The 13,944-nt window shown below is 40.3% G+C and overlaps 1 protein-coding gene across 2 annotated transcripts in view; it reads right to left on the minus strand.

The window, feature by feature from the left end:
- LOC146005335 (uncharacterized) overlaps positions 1-13,944 on the minus strand; it is a 159,685-nt gene that overhangs the window by 59,532 nt on the left and 86,209 nt on the right. For both annotated transcript variants that reach the window (XR_014444008.1, XR_014444009.1), the window contains one exon: positions 10,957-11,063. The gene's annotated coding sequence lies outside the window, so the exon portion shown is untranslated. The remainder of the gene's footprint in view (positions 1-10,956; positions 11,064-13,944) is intronic.

Below are 13,944 nucleotides of genomic sequence, written 5' to 3' on the forward strand. Positions count from 1 at the left end.
TAAATACAGGAAATAACCGACTAGCAAATGTGAGTGATGCTTCACTCTCAAATAACAACCGCGCGGAAAAACGAAAGTATATGGGCGCCTTTACTTTAGACCATACACCAGGCTTCTTCCTGAAGATTCTTCCTTCCAACCACCGCCTCTGGCATCCCAAAGAAGAGAAGAATGGATTCGATTTGTTATTTAGCGTTGATTTTCTGTCACTTTAGCTATTCGCGACGATGAGGATGAGTGACGATACGGTAAAATTGATGAACGGACATTCACAAAGAATACCCATGTCCATGCCTCGATTTGAACCCGGGACCCCTGGCGTCGTAGTGCGCTGTGCTAATAACCATTTTACCTCAGAGGTCCGGAAGAGATAAACGGAGTTTGTTCAAATTAAATATTCAAGGTAAGAAGTTTATTATGTGTGTTATTCTCGCACGTAGGCCAACATATATATTTCACATGGCCTCTATATTTTATAAATAACCATGAAATATTTGAAATCCTCTCCTTCCTGTTTCTATATTAATGAAAGACTGATATTTTTAATCACAATGTCACATCACTTCAAAATCGAACAAATTGAACGAAAAGCAGCCTCCCATTTGAACAATATGATAGCCCAGGTTTTAAACCCAGCATACGCCACTGCATATAATAATAATAATGCTAACTATAATGTGAACCATTACGTGAAATATGTAAGCTTTTTCCCTTTCCAGAATATTTCAAACGTCAGTTCAAATCATATGTGCCACACAACCGAGCCCTTCCCTACACCGTTCACAAACTACTGTAGACCCTGCTATCGCTAAAGTATTACTTTCTAGTCGAACAGTAACGTGAGACAAATTAGGGCACAATGAACTTCCGGTTTGTTCGCCTAATTGAGTTTCATGAAGATCAAAAAGTTTAAAAAAAGTTTCTCTAATCGATTTTCCTGTAAACCAATTGAAAGACTAAAAGGGAGAGGAAACGCGTCCGTGCAACCCCGATTAAACTATACGCAAGAGTCACACAATTACATTCCCATAACCGCTACCCTTGCGCTTTTTATCAAGGGAAGGAAACTACCCCCAGTTTCCTTGTTTCAATCGCAACCTCCCCCTTTCGACCTCCCAAGATTTTACCGTAACGGAGGGGGTCGCGATTCAACCCCTCCGATCCCGCACTACGCCACCCACCGCTCTCAATTAATTATCGTGGTTGTTCGTCAGCGCCGCGGTTACACATTGTTGTCCCGCACAATGAGGAGGAAGTGAGTAGCTGGCCAGCCGCGTTAGACTCGCTTTTAACTTCTCATTGTGGGTCTTGGGACAAAAAGAAGCGGCGGACCAGCTATTTGAAAGGGCATGGATCATTAATTAGCAGAGTGATGCCGGCCAACGCTCGGGGCAGTCGCCCCCTCCCCCTTCTTCTCTTTCTCAAGAGCGCACTCGAAAACTACGCAAAAATAGGTGGAACTGTACTACTGTAGCCATCAATGAGATTAAAGGGCATAGAGTGGCTGAAGTGGTTCTCCGAGTGAAGCATACTGAATGTAAATCCTTGCCTAACTATTTCATGGCGGCAGGCGAGAAGGCAATGAAAGACTCTAGATCGCAGTGTTTCTCAGTCGCCGAGCCGCGAGAGGTTGTCCTGAAGTTTGCGACTTGCAGCCCCACGTGGCAACCGCCTGAAAAGATGGCCTTTCGCTCGGGATTCATCAGCGATAAAGAGGAAATCCTTTCTCGCCATTGCTGGTGATAAATTAAAACCGTTGAGAGGGACTGTCGCCCTTGCAGCCTCAATATTAACGCTTGGGTCTTTCTCAAGTTAGAGCCGGAAGGTTGAAGCGACATGCAGCCAGAGCTGGCAACCACCTGGAAGCATGACCTTTCTTTCGTTCGGGTTTTGAGTTCGACAGGAAAATTCTTTCGCGACAGTCCTGATGAGCGATGAGACAATCTTAGCGGGGAAGGTGGGGGATTATTCCCGCCTCTAAATTTGAAAGTTGAGGGTGACGGACACCGCTGTCAATTTAGTTTGCGCAGCAATTTTCATTAATAAATATATTGAAGTGCAAATATTCTGATTAATTTGAATTTTTCGGTGTCCGAAATGGAACATGCCAATAAAAATCCTGCACTTACCAAATTAATTTAATGATACTGGCTAGAGTGAACTAAAGTTTCCATTAGATCCAGCAGTTGTCAATTAATTTAACCCAAATTGTATATTTGACAACAAGCCTGGAGTTAATATCAAATTTCAAGGTCTAGTTGGTTGAACGTCATTTTTTTGCACCACCCTGACACTGGATACACATGCACTGCACCGAGTGTCAAAAAGTGCAGCCAACTAGACGGGGCTTATTTATCGTTGGCAGGAGGGAAGCAATGATGAAATGAAAGACTGTGGAGTGGCTGAAGCGGACTCCTAAGCGAACCAAATTGAATACGATATTTTGCCTAGCTAATTAAGCATATGTCTTATCGAAAAGTTCAATTGAAGTGGTCTTCTTTTCCTCTTCTGTATAAATTCCTTAAGAATATTTTGTCGATCCATTATAATTTCCCTTTCTATGTTCGACAGTGCTAAGGAATAAAATCTGTCTTGCTCCATTGTTCGCCTTACACAAGTTTTAAAACGTTTCATTGTAGAAAAGAAGATGACCGTTCAGCTGTGACCGAAGTCACTGTGCAATGTTCAACATTTTGTGCAAATTAGGGAGCGTTGTATTCCCTACAGGCTACAGATGGACATTCTTCTTGGATGAATGTAGTTTTTCACCACCAACATTTCGGCTCTGAGAATATCTTATTTCATGTTGAAAAGGTCAGATTTTGTGAAGATAAAACTGTTGAACTATCATAATCAAATTTCATGAAATGGTCTACAGCACGAGCAATACGTCTAATCTGTCTTCCGAAAATCGTGTTCCCAAATGATTGGTGGTTCTGGATGGGTCTTCTCATATGCCTTTCAAAGCACCCTTTCTCCTCAGTGAAGGCCCAGGCTATAGGCCCTCAAACTCCCTCTTTAATTTCGGTCCTGGTGACAAGTAAAGTCACAAATTGTTCGTTCACGAGAGAAGGTTGTTAATACACCGCTTCCCTAACGCGTACATAGAAAATGTCAGATCCTGAATGTAGATGGAACCACCGTCTAGTGCTCATTGAATACGTGTATCTTCGCCCTCCGTCTGAACGCCATGACGCGATTTAGCGGGAAACGAAGTGTCTGTAATTGCACCCGCGACGAAAACGCAAGGTTCCAATTAGCTAGGCGATGTACAACTGTCACGGACGCTGTACAAAAAAAGAAAAAAAAACAGACGCAAGCCGCAAACGAACAGGCTCGTAATTGTCTAATCAACGCTGATGCGCAGAAAGGTGTGAATGTTTTTAGGAAGGATTAAATCCTCTGCTAGGCGATTGTGCTGCCACCTGGATTGTGCTCACAAAGACTACTTTGGCGTAACGGTAGAGACTAAGGTGGGATAATTCAATTTTTGCCTCGGCCGGGAGAAAGGAATTATCGGTTCTGTTTTGTATTCACGGACTGTGGCATTGCCCACGATTCATCCTCAGAGGAGCGATATTACTAGCATTCCCTTCTCCACCCCTCCCCCCTTTCTACTCCCTGCAGCCCTCTAATGCAGTATCAGCTGCATGGTTCGTTCTGTTGCTACCAGGTGGCATCTGTGTTCTAGAATTTCTCCCCAGCTTGCCAGCTAACACTTCCGCTCAGGGATTTTGCTACCTTCCCCTTCCCAAACTAATATTCTTGCCGTAGAACTTTTATTAACATCAAGATTAAATTTATGCAGGTGTGGGGGAGATTAATCTATACGGGGTATTGAATGAACACGATGACGTCACGTTGTGGACTTGAACCTTTTTTTTCTCTCTCCGAATAACAGTATTACAATTTTAATAGTTTGAAGGAAATAATTTCTCAATGCGTTGATTTATGTTGAATTATCATTGAGAAGCCTTAATTGAAAGAAAGCTATCTGAAATTTATGACAGCTTCCAAGATACATCACATGAAAATTCCGAAACGCCAAAAAAGAACCTGGTGGACTAACCTACATGTATTCATCTTGGGTAACATCCCATTAAAGGTGAGATTCTTTCGTCGGATCCCACGTAACGAAAACAAGAAACGCTACATAATTCATTGAAATGCACATATAACACAAATACGAATTATTCCTGTCTCGCAATTCTGACGTTGTTACCAGCTTGTACTGAAGCAACATTTAGGAAACTTGCGACAGTGACGCAAGCGGCTGAAGTTTATGAATTGCTGCTATAACGGAACGACATGCAATGTCGCAGACAGCAGTGAGCTAGAGATCTCAATAGTGGCTGAAGTGGTTTCACGGCGGAAGCAACTTAAATGTGGAGTTATGCCTAAATATCTGTGGGTAAGGAACCGTGCCATGTATGCCTCTTTCATTTGGATGACACAAGCTTCCGGGAGATATACTAGTTAGACAATACTTCGAATTAAATTTGCCTCGTCGATTTCAACCTTTTCGCCGATCTATCTATTCTATGTCGTTCCTCTAGCGACGTGGCGTGATGGGATCGTCTAGATTCTGTTTCTCGAACAAAGTGTCCGCCGTCGTCTTGTAATCAAAGGGTCCCAAGTTCGAACCCGGTGAAGGCACATTGCACAGTGGTTCGGATCCCACTTTAAGCTACAGGTCCAGTTCCGATTAGCCTTTCTGTGCATAAATCTAGACTTAAAAACTCAAACTCGAAGTCGCCAATCATCTGACCAGATCGGTGTCGAAGAATTCGTTCTTCCATAAAATTATATTTTCCAACTAAGAGATACTTTTTCTCTTTTTCACTTTGCTTATTCACTAAATATACAGAAATTGCTGTCACCTGCAATGACATTTTGCTTCACCACATGCGAACTTTTGCTTCCATAAGAATGATATCAAAGCAAGTTCTGAACGCGAAAAGTGACATGTAGCATTTTACAAGCTATAACGTCGAATGCAGCACAATATGTTCCCTAGACAAACATTATTACGTACTTCACTTTACGCTACCATACAGCTTCGATGCAGCATCATAATACGATAAAAATTACGTGATATATGATCAACTTTGCTGCTACCTGTGAAAGGGATGAAAGGAGTGACCTTTCGCAAGTCACCTAAATGTCAACCTTGCTTCTACGTGGACTGCTCTTTGCAGACTAACGAGGCTCTGGACTCCCAGCCGGTATAATTCTCTGGTGTGCTGTCCGTGATTGTCCTATCATCTTATCACCTTTCATCCCCATCTTCGCGCAAGTGGTAGAAAAGCAATACAAAATAAAACAAATCAATCATTCTACGAAATGCAAGACAAAAGAAAGGCTCAGTTTCTTTCTACTGGCGCCCCCTTACCTTTATTTCGTAAAATGAACTTCCACCTGACGTCATTTCTTGCCAATTGCCCGTTCACTACTTGTGATTGACCCACCTGTATGCATCCAACTTGTTCCCGAGCATTATTGCTTTTCCTACTGCATTAGACCAAAGTACTTCATCCACAGATTACTTACTGTCTCAGGGTGACCAAAAAGGAATGTAAAGAGATAACCCTGAGCTTTGATCGTTCGTTATTCTGTGCGAGACGGGTGAGGAAGAGATTGTCCCATACGGTGTCATCTTGATGGATAAATCTAGCCCCCTTTTTTCTTATCCCTGATCTTGTGATTTTCTTCAAAGCAGCAGTTTTCGGTAAGGAAAAAAAAAAGTAGCATTTTCAACGAAGAGAAGGGTGTAGGATTGAATCTCTCCCGCGCGCGGACCAAATTTGCATTTTAAAACAAGCTCTTCGACGAGTTTGTTTTTCCTTTTGCTACCCCTCCCCCCTCTCTCTTTTTTTCAACACGGGGTTTCATAATAGACACGCAAGATTGGGACGGCCCATCCTCTCACTCTCAGGGCAATCACGTGGTTTTTCAACCCCCTCCCCTTTCCACCTCTCACACATGCACAGCGATTTTCGATCCGTCGCGACTGCAGCGCCGCAGTTTCCCGCGACGGCCGTGCTTTGGAGCATTGTGATCTCCCAACTCATGAATACAAATCAGGAGGGGAAACTATCAGAAAGCGAGCCCATTTACTCAAGTAATCGAGTGTTAACGCCCTGCATCGCCTGGGTCAAAGCGAGGCGACTTGTTTTTTACTCGAGCGCTGTGACGTAGACGCCGCGGAAAGCCTATCAGAGACGCGGATTCGAGTCACTGGAGTGAACGCTTTGCGCAGACTAGGCGGGACGTTCTGGCGATAGGGGAAAAAAACAGCGAAGGAAGAAAAACGGATGAAGATCGCTGTTATCTTCTGCCAACAGCTTCGTAGATAGGAGCCCGTTTCCTGCGACCGACTTTTTCCTCCACAAGCTAGAAGTGTGGCCACAGAATATGGATGACAAAAGAGTATGTTTGATTTTGGCAATCTACAGAACAGAAAACTAAGAAAATGGGAACAGTATATAGGTCTATTATATATGGTAAGAAAATGAAATCTTCTAACGTAGAACAATAAAAGATTAATTAATCACTTAAAAATGGAAAGACAGCAACTTGGATTTGACAGTGGATATTATTGGTGAATACAAACGCGAATTTGACCATTTTATTCACAAACTTGTTGATCGTTTTCCCTCTTCATGATAACGTTGCAATTGGTCGACGAATATGTTTAATTTTATGTGTTGTTTCTTGTCAGATAATTAGTTAGTTTATTTATGCGTGTGCACGCGTAAACGTGTACTCGTAAATTTTATCATCAATTACTTAAAATTAAGGCATTAATGTGAATATTAAATATTTTACCAATGTTTAAACTAATTCATTGTGGCTACCAATAAGATAAACGGTGTCCAACTGGAGCAAATTCAATGCGAATTCTTCCTATTTCGTGGCTGCAGCGTCCTCTATCCGAAATTTGATGCAAGTTGCATGTGTAGACGACTTCGGGTCCTTCCTCGCCAGTCATCATGAAATAGTTAGGCAAGACTTCGCATTCAATTTGCTTTACAATGAAAGTTACTGAAGTTCAGACTTTCCGCTACTCAGCATATTTTTCTGTTTCATTGGTGGCCATTGGCAAAGAAATTTGAATTTGTTTCCTAGGCAGTGAGATATTGTGACTTATTTTGTTGAGCTCATCAAGTTGTTTTAGGTTCTGATCGCTGGTGGCGCCACCAAACGGACTCCTTGGTTATATTTGACCAAGATTCCTTCTGAGAATAGTAGATTTCTCGCACAATTACTTCATAATGTGGAACTTACAACATAAATAACGTGATTCGAGTTGTCTAATACTGATGAAAATAACGATTACCCTTGCTTGATTAAGGACGGATAAAAAGTATCGTTGAAAAACAAGAACTGCAGAGAAAGTTGTTATATTTCAAGCTCTATGAAAATAATATTTGAATTAACATTAGAACTTTAATTTAACTGTAGAAATTGAAAACATTGAATAAAGAAGAAAAATATATGTATATATACGTACTCTGGGCGCCTCACGAAGTCTGCTACTAATACATTTTTCTTTGAAAATCTCCTAATAGATGGCTCCACAAGCGTACTCGCAAGTATATATTGGAAGCAGGAGGAGAGGGGCGAAAAATGTAACGTTGCGTGTGCTGTTTCTGGTAAAAGACACCAGAGGTCCTGAGCGAAAGTGTACACGAAACGGAAGTTGTTTTCTGAATTCCGGACAGAGCGGAACGTTGTATCAGTATTCAATTTCAAAACCGGCAGGGTCGCAGCAAAAGAGGAGATTCCGATCGCCTTGTCGGCATTGTTTCATGTAATTTATGAGCGAAGGCGGCCGCCACAAGATCTGCTTCCTCCTGCCGAGCAATTTGCCAGGATGAATTAAGGTTCCTTGCTGCTACAGTTGCCGTACAAAGCGCCAGGAAACGATATATAACTCGCAAATCCTTTCTCGGTGTTGCTTTTGGTTAAGGAACGCAATGTTGCCAGGTCAGGCGATGCTCTCTTATGGGTGGCTGCAGAACCTGCAGAGAGGATATAAATGAGTTTGAGAGAATCTCCACGTTGTTATAAATATACACTGGATAACTAGATGCCTCTCAGAATAAATATTTCTGATTTTCTACCAGCAATTTTGTTACACAGGGCTGATAATAATCTAACAAAACTCTTAAAAATTGCAAGTGGTAAAATTGACCGCATAATGTTCGAATATCTGACATCAAATGGGAAAAAATAACCACAAGGATCATGTCCAAGTAATCTCCGTCGTTTTAAAGTTATTCCATTTCTGCTTTGTGCTATGAATAGCATGCCAACGCTTTATGAAGAAACCTGTGCAGAAGCATATGACGCCATAAGTGGTAGGTGCCTCAAGTTATTCATCTCTAGTTCTACACTTTATCGAGGTATATTTTGTTATGCAACATTGTGATGTGAGTTTGCAATATATGTAAGCAAATTGTAAAAATATATATTTGGCTTAGTTTGCACATCTGAACTAAAGTAGTAGGCTAACATTGAATACAGTTTTCTCCTGTTCCTGTTCGTGCCATTTCTGAAAAAGCTCGAAGTGAAATTCCCAGTTTGGTCTATAGTAATACATAAAAGAGACATTGGAAATGAATTAAATCGTAGACTGTTACTCTTCAAATTATCAATGAGATTAATTAAAGTTAAATCTTGACAAGGAACGTATGTAATTGATAATAATTTTACAATATATAACAGGCACTGTTCTGAATAAATGAATCGTATGATATGTTGCTCTTTTCATGATTCATGAAAGAAAATGAGTTATCTACATTTGTTTTCTTCATAACATTAGTGCCATCTGCAAAATATCTGCGCCGAACTCCTGTTTCCATACATTGCCTATTCCACACATTGCGACTGTGATGCCGATATCGTGTTACAGTCCATGGCTTGCATGTAATGACGTTGCATGTAAACAGAATCGCGCTTGCCTTTTACTAGTATACTAAGGAGGTGTTGGTTGAACTAAAGAATTCTGAGCATAAAATGACGTCACTCTAGCCGTGACTGCACCCAACGACTTCTAAATAAACAATAGACATATTGACGCTTATCGTTTGAAATCGCTATAGATTTTATTTTATTTCTCGGACCTTACTGTGTACAGGAGTAAATGTTTGAACATATCCCTTCAAATTGCGACACAATGGACAAATGTTTACGTACCAGTATATTCACAAAAGTCAATCCTTTGGGGGAGCTACTGCTTTGGGAGGAATCCCAAAGAAACTGTCAAAAATGAGGGCTTACTTCGCTAAGACAATAATCTGTCAGGTGTGAACATGTTCCATGTCCTGATAAATTCTGCGCTACTGGCAACACTGGAAGTACAACCTTTACTGCTTTCCAAAGCAGCTTTGACCCCTCGCAGAAGGACCGGGAGCTATTAGTTGTGATTAATTTCGTAATTTGTTATTTTAAGCCGGGTAAAAGAGCCTCGACACGCCACCAAGCGAGCATGCCTGCAATTGCTCTGAATATTACATGAGGCCTCGCATCCTTCTGCAGCGAGAAACATATTAGAAAGTCATATTAAGTTTGATTGCGACCCGTCGGGCGAATCCAAATTGCGAGTCGCTCTCTGTAATCATCACCGACATTACGAGGCAATTAGAAACGAGGGAAAAATGGTAAAGGACGTAGGTGAAAGAGGTGTCGGAGGTGGAGAGCGAGAACAAAACGGGTCAGAGGTCCTCTGTATTCCCTTCCTGCTCCAAGGTTAATTTCCTTTACGTAGGATCTGGCAACTTGTGTGGTTCATTTACGAAACGGCTTGGAAAACTCAATGTTTAATGCATTAGAATAAGGTGGAGTTTGTATAGGTGGATCCGTCTGGGATATTCAACCAACGCGATGAGATGATGTCACGCGAAGGACTTCGTTTTCCTAAAAAATAATGTTTTGTAATGTTAACAGTTTGATGCCAGTAATATCCTATATTTCGATCATTTACTTGTGTTTAACCTTAGAAAGACTTAATTTTTAGAGTGCCTCCCCGATGGCGCAGTGGTAGCGTCGTCGCCTTGAAATCAAGGGGTCCCGGATTCGATACCCGGTGGAGGCACAAGTGGTTCGGATCCCACTTAAAACTGTAGGTCAAGTCCCGATTAGCCTTAATGTGCATAAAGTGGACTTAAAACACCAACTCAACTCAACTTAATTTTTAAAAACATGCATTCAGAGCAGTCGTTTTTTTCTTTTGTAAATTTGCGTGGGCCTCGAAAATTCAGGGACATAAAATATTGCCGATGGGCTAATAATGAGGGTTGTCAAAATTAGTTTTTTTTTTTTTAAAAAAAGAAACAAAGCAGTTTTTTTGTTTTGAACATGTTATAAATGTTTTAAACAGTGTTTTAAACAAGAACCGGAAAAAAACAAGTTTCTAAACAAATAACGCGTTTAAAACATAACGCCAAGAAGACTTATTTTCTAAGATTAATGATTAATAAGGAATGTACTTGTCATCCAAGGATGGATTGTGTTCCTATTATAAGGTAAACGCTTGACTGACTTATTAAAATACATGTTTATGTTAGTCTTAAATCTCGCATGTAGGCTGTTCGAGAAGATTCAACTAATCACACTCTTGTTTTTTTAATACGTTATATCGTGAATGCAACTAAATATTGACATTAACAGCAATATGCACATTTTGCAATGTGTTAAGTGAGGTACAAAACTGTTTCATCCATGTAGTATTTTCAGTCACTGAACAGAGTTCTATGCACAATAAACAGAATGACACGCATTGAATGAAAAGGCATCGTTACAAAACACGCAAATAACCACAAACTAACAAACATCAAGTATCAAAATGTGTTAAAAGACTTTGTTTTAAACGTTTTAAACATGCCAACCCTTTCAATAATACAGAGTGCTACTAATGCGATGCATAAGTATTACGTGCAAATTGCCCCTTACCGTGTTCCATTCACTTTGCTTTGTTCAATGCGAGGTTCGGGAACTGCACCAAAACACCAACGAAACAGCTGACAGAAGCTGCTAACAGAATCAGTAGTCACACATTCCTAAAAAGAAAACAATACAAAAGATGTAAGATAGATACGAATAAGCACAGGTATGAACAATTTGCTTGGCAATATGCACGTATCTCGTGTACACCAATCTTGATTTTTTTTCAGTTCGTAATTTATCGTTGCACAGTGGGATGCAGAAGTATTGCCAAGCAAAAATGTCCATCATCACTTAATGAGATTATCAAGAATTGAAACCAAATGTCAAACAAGCTCCTCTCAGCTTATGCACAAGCATACTTAAAAATATATTCCTTAAAGACACATAGGATGCAAGAGAAAAATTAATTAAAATAGTCATGGACAATTTGCTGAGCAATACTTGTGCATCCCACTGTACCAGTATACTTAAAAATCTATTCCTAAAAAAAAGAAACACGCAGGGTTCAAGATAAAAATTGGCCTCCCGGATAGCGTAGTGGTATCGTCTCTCCTTGTAATCCAGGAGTCCCGGGTTCGATATCCGTGGAGGCATATTTCACAGGGGTTCGGATCGCACTTTAAACTGTTGGTCCAATTCCGATTAGCCTATCTGTGCATAAAATGGACTTAAAAAAACAATTCAGGCAAAATAAAAAATAATGAAAATTGTCAATGAACAATTTTCCGAGCAATACTTATGCATTCCACGGTACGTTCAGGCGAGTCAACCATAGGACTCTTTTCCTTATAATGAAACGTATGATTCGAACGAGAATAACTTGTTTAGTGAACTTGATCAGCTATTTTACCGACGTTAGGAACGGAATGAACGAAAATGGACGAAAGCCCCAGTCGCAGAGTGGTTTGTTTATGGAAAATGGCGTCTACCGGGGGATGTGTTTCTCTGGCAGAAATATATGCCATTGCTCATATTAATCACATTTTTACATTTTTAAAAGAGTTGCAGGCAGACTGATCTTGTGCGTATAGCTTCATATCGATTTCGCTTCGAATTATATTCACCAAACTATTTTTTTATAAGGCAAGTTTGAACTGAAGCAACCATATACGCGCATTGTCTGCAAGAAGCAAACTATTTTCACTGAACAGGCTTGTCTTCCACTCGTGCTTTTCTCGTGAAAACCAACTCACGGATTGCAAGCGACTTTAGGAAAACTTTAACGAACTTCACAATCTTTACGGTCAATAACTCGTTTAGCGCCTTAAACTCGTCCGACTTTTGGAACGCATCCACAGATCGTCATCAAACATTAGTTGACAAGGTAATGTTCCCGCCAAGTCGTATGGAAATTTAAACTACAGAAACAGAAGCGTTCGTTCATGAAATTTTAAACAGACATTCTTGGTAACTAAAAGGACAATTATTCGTCAACGTAAAGGTATTGATTTTAGATATTTACATAAATCCTTGAGAATACACTCGAGAACTTTGCAGCTAACCTGTTCGCATCTTCCACCCGGCGGCGCTAGTGATTTAAGCATAAGATTGCCCAAAGCAAGTGACTAGTCCTGTTATAAGAACTGTGACCTCGTTATCTCCTAGCTCATGCTCAATCTTCTGACAGTAGAACTGAACAGTTCTTGATTTTGAACGTTTTGACAATATGTCGTAGATATAAAACTTGCTAATGGTATATTATGTACCTAGGCAGATATTTACTTAATTCCTTCATACATTCATTTACAACATAATCCTTTGGAGCAAACATTTAGCACATTGACTTTTTTTTTATTCATATCAGTCACAGTATATTCCCTGTTCCTTTATTTGACATCTCCCTTTATAATACCTTTAGCCAGTTCTTCTATACTGACAAGAAAGAAATGCCTTCTCGCACTATAATTGAGCACGAGGCCTCGTCCTTCGTTACAACACGACACAATAACAGATGCTACTGTAGTTGACCCACATAACCTTCTTACATGTATAATGTCTGTGCTAAAATCACTTTCCGCTATTATATTCTTGCGTGAATAGCTCGTGTAGGTCAGATTTGGAGTTCTTAGTGTCTCGAGTTCAACTTGAGTAGATACCAACAAAGTTGCAAACGCCATTCTGTGTGAGACGTTACATTGAACACAATGCATAGACGGTCTAGAAATCAAAGCTGATATTTGACGATTGTACAGGGAGGTTATTTCAGTCGTTTACCGCGAGAGCGCCGGCCGCTCGGCAGCCCCTTCATGCAACAGGTCCCGGCAAATTGCGTTCAGGAAGTCCGTAACAGAAACCGCTTGTTTTGTAATGTTTTCACTTTTCACAATTACAGTTACAATTACAATTGAAATAAGCACATACCTTGTCGCAAGGATGCTGGAAAAGGTGTCCTCTTAAATACAAATATTTCTCGCACCTTATTTCTGACATCTAATCTTAGATTAGACAGCACTACTTTATCCTCAGTTGACAGAAAGGGAAGACAGCATCCCGGGGCAATAAAGCAAACCGAAAGCGTAAAATAATATTTAAAAGTAATAATAATGATGATCACTAACCTCCTGTGTTATAAGAGATCTTGAAAATGACCTCCTTCAACAGCAATACAACACGTTTCTTAGGTTCAAGAGATCCTGTCTCTCGTAATTGCCTGACCACTTTTCTGCGAGAGTTCGTTTTCATGTAATTATCGTACATAAAAAACTCTTTGTTCAAGACTATATTTGTTTAGCGGCATAACTAATGAATGAATAACAATTAACACACAATAAAGCACTAGCACTGAATAGCACACTAACTCAATAACACAGTATAAACAACACGCTTACTGATAAACGCAAAGAGAAGTGAAAATGAGCGTACACTCACTACGTCGGCAATGTCCCTACAGACGTAGTCAAAATGTCCCTACAACTGACCAAATGTCTCTACGCCAAGTAAAGCGACTAAAAAAAACACCACCTCATGAGCATGCAAAACAGAAGATAAAATATA

The sequence above is a fragment of the Lepisma saccharinum genome, chromosome 23 (assembly GCF_977018435.1).
Source record: "Lepisma saccharinum chromosome 23, izLepSacc3.1, whole genome shotgun sequence".
Taxonomy (NCBI): Eukaryota; Metazoa; Arthropoda; class Insecta; order Zygentoma; family Lepismatidae; genus Lepisma; species Lepisma saccharinum.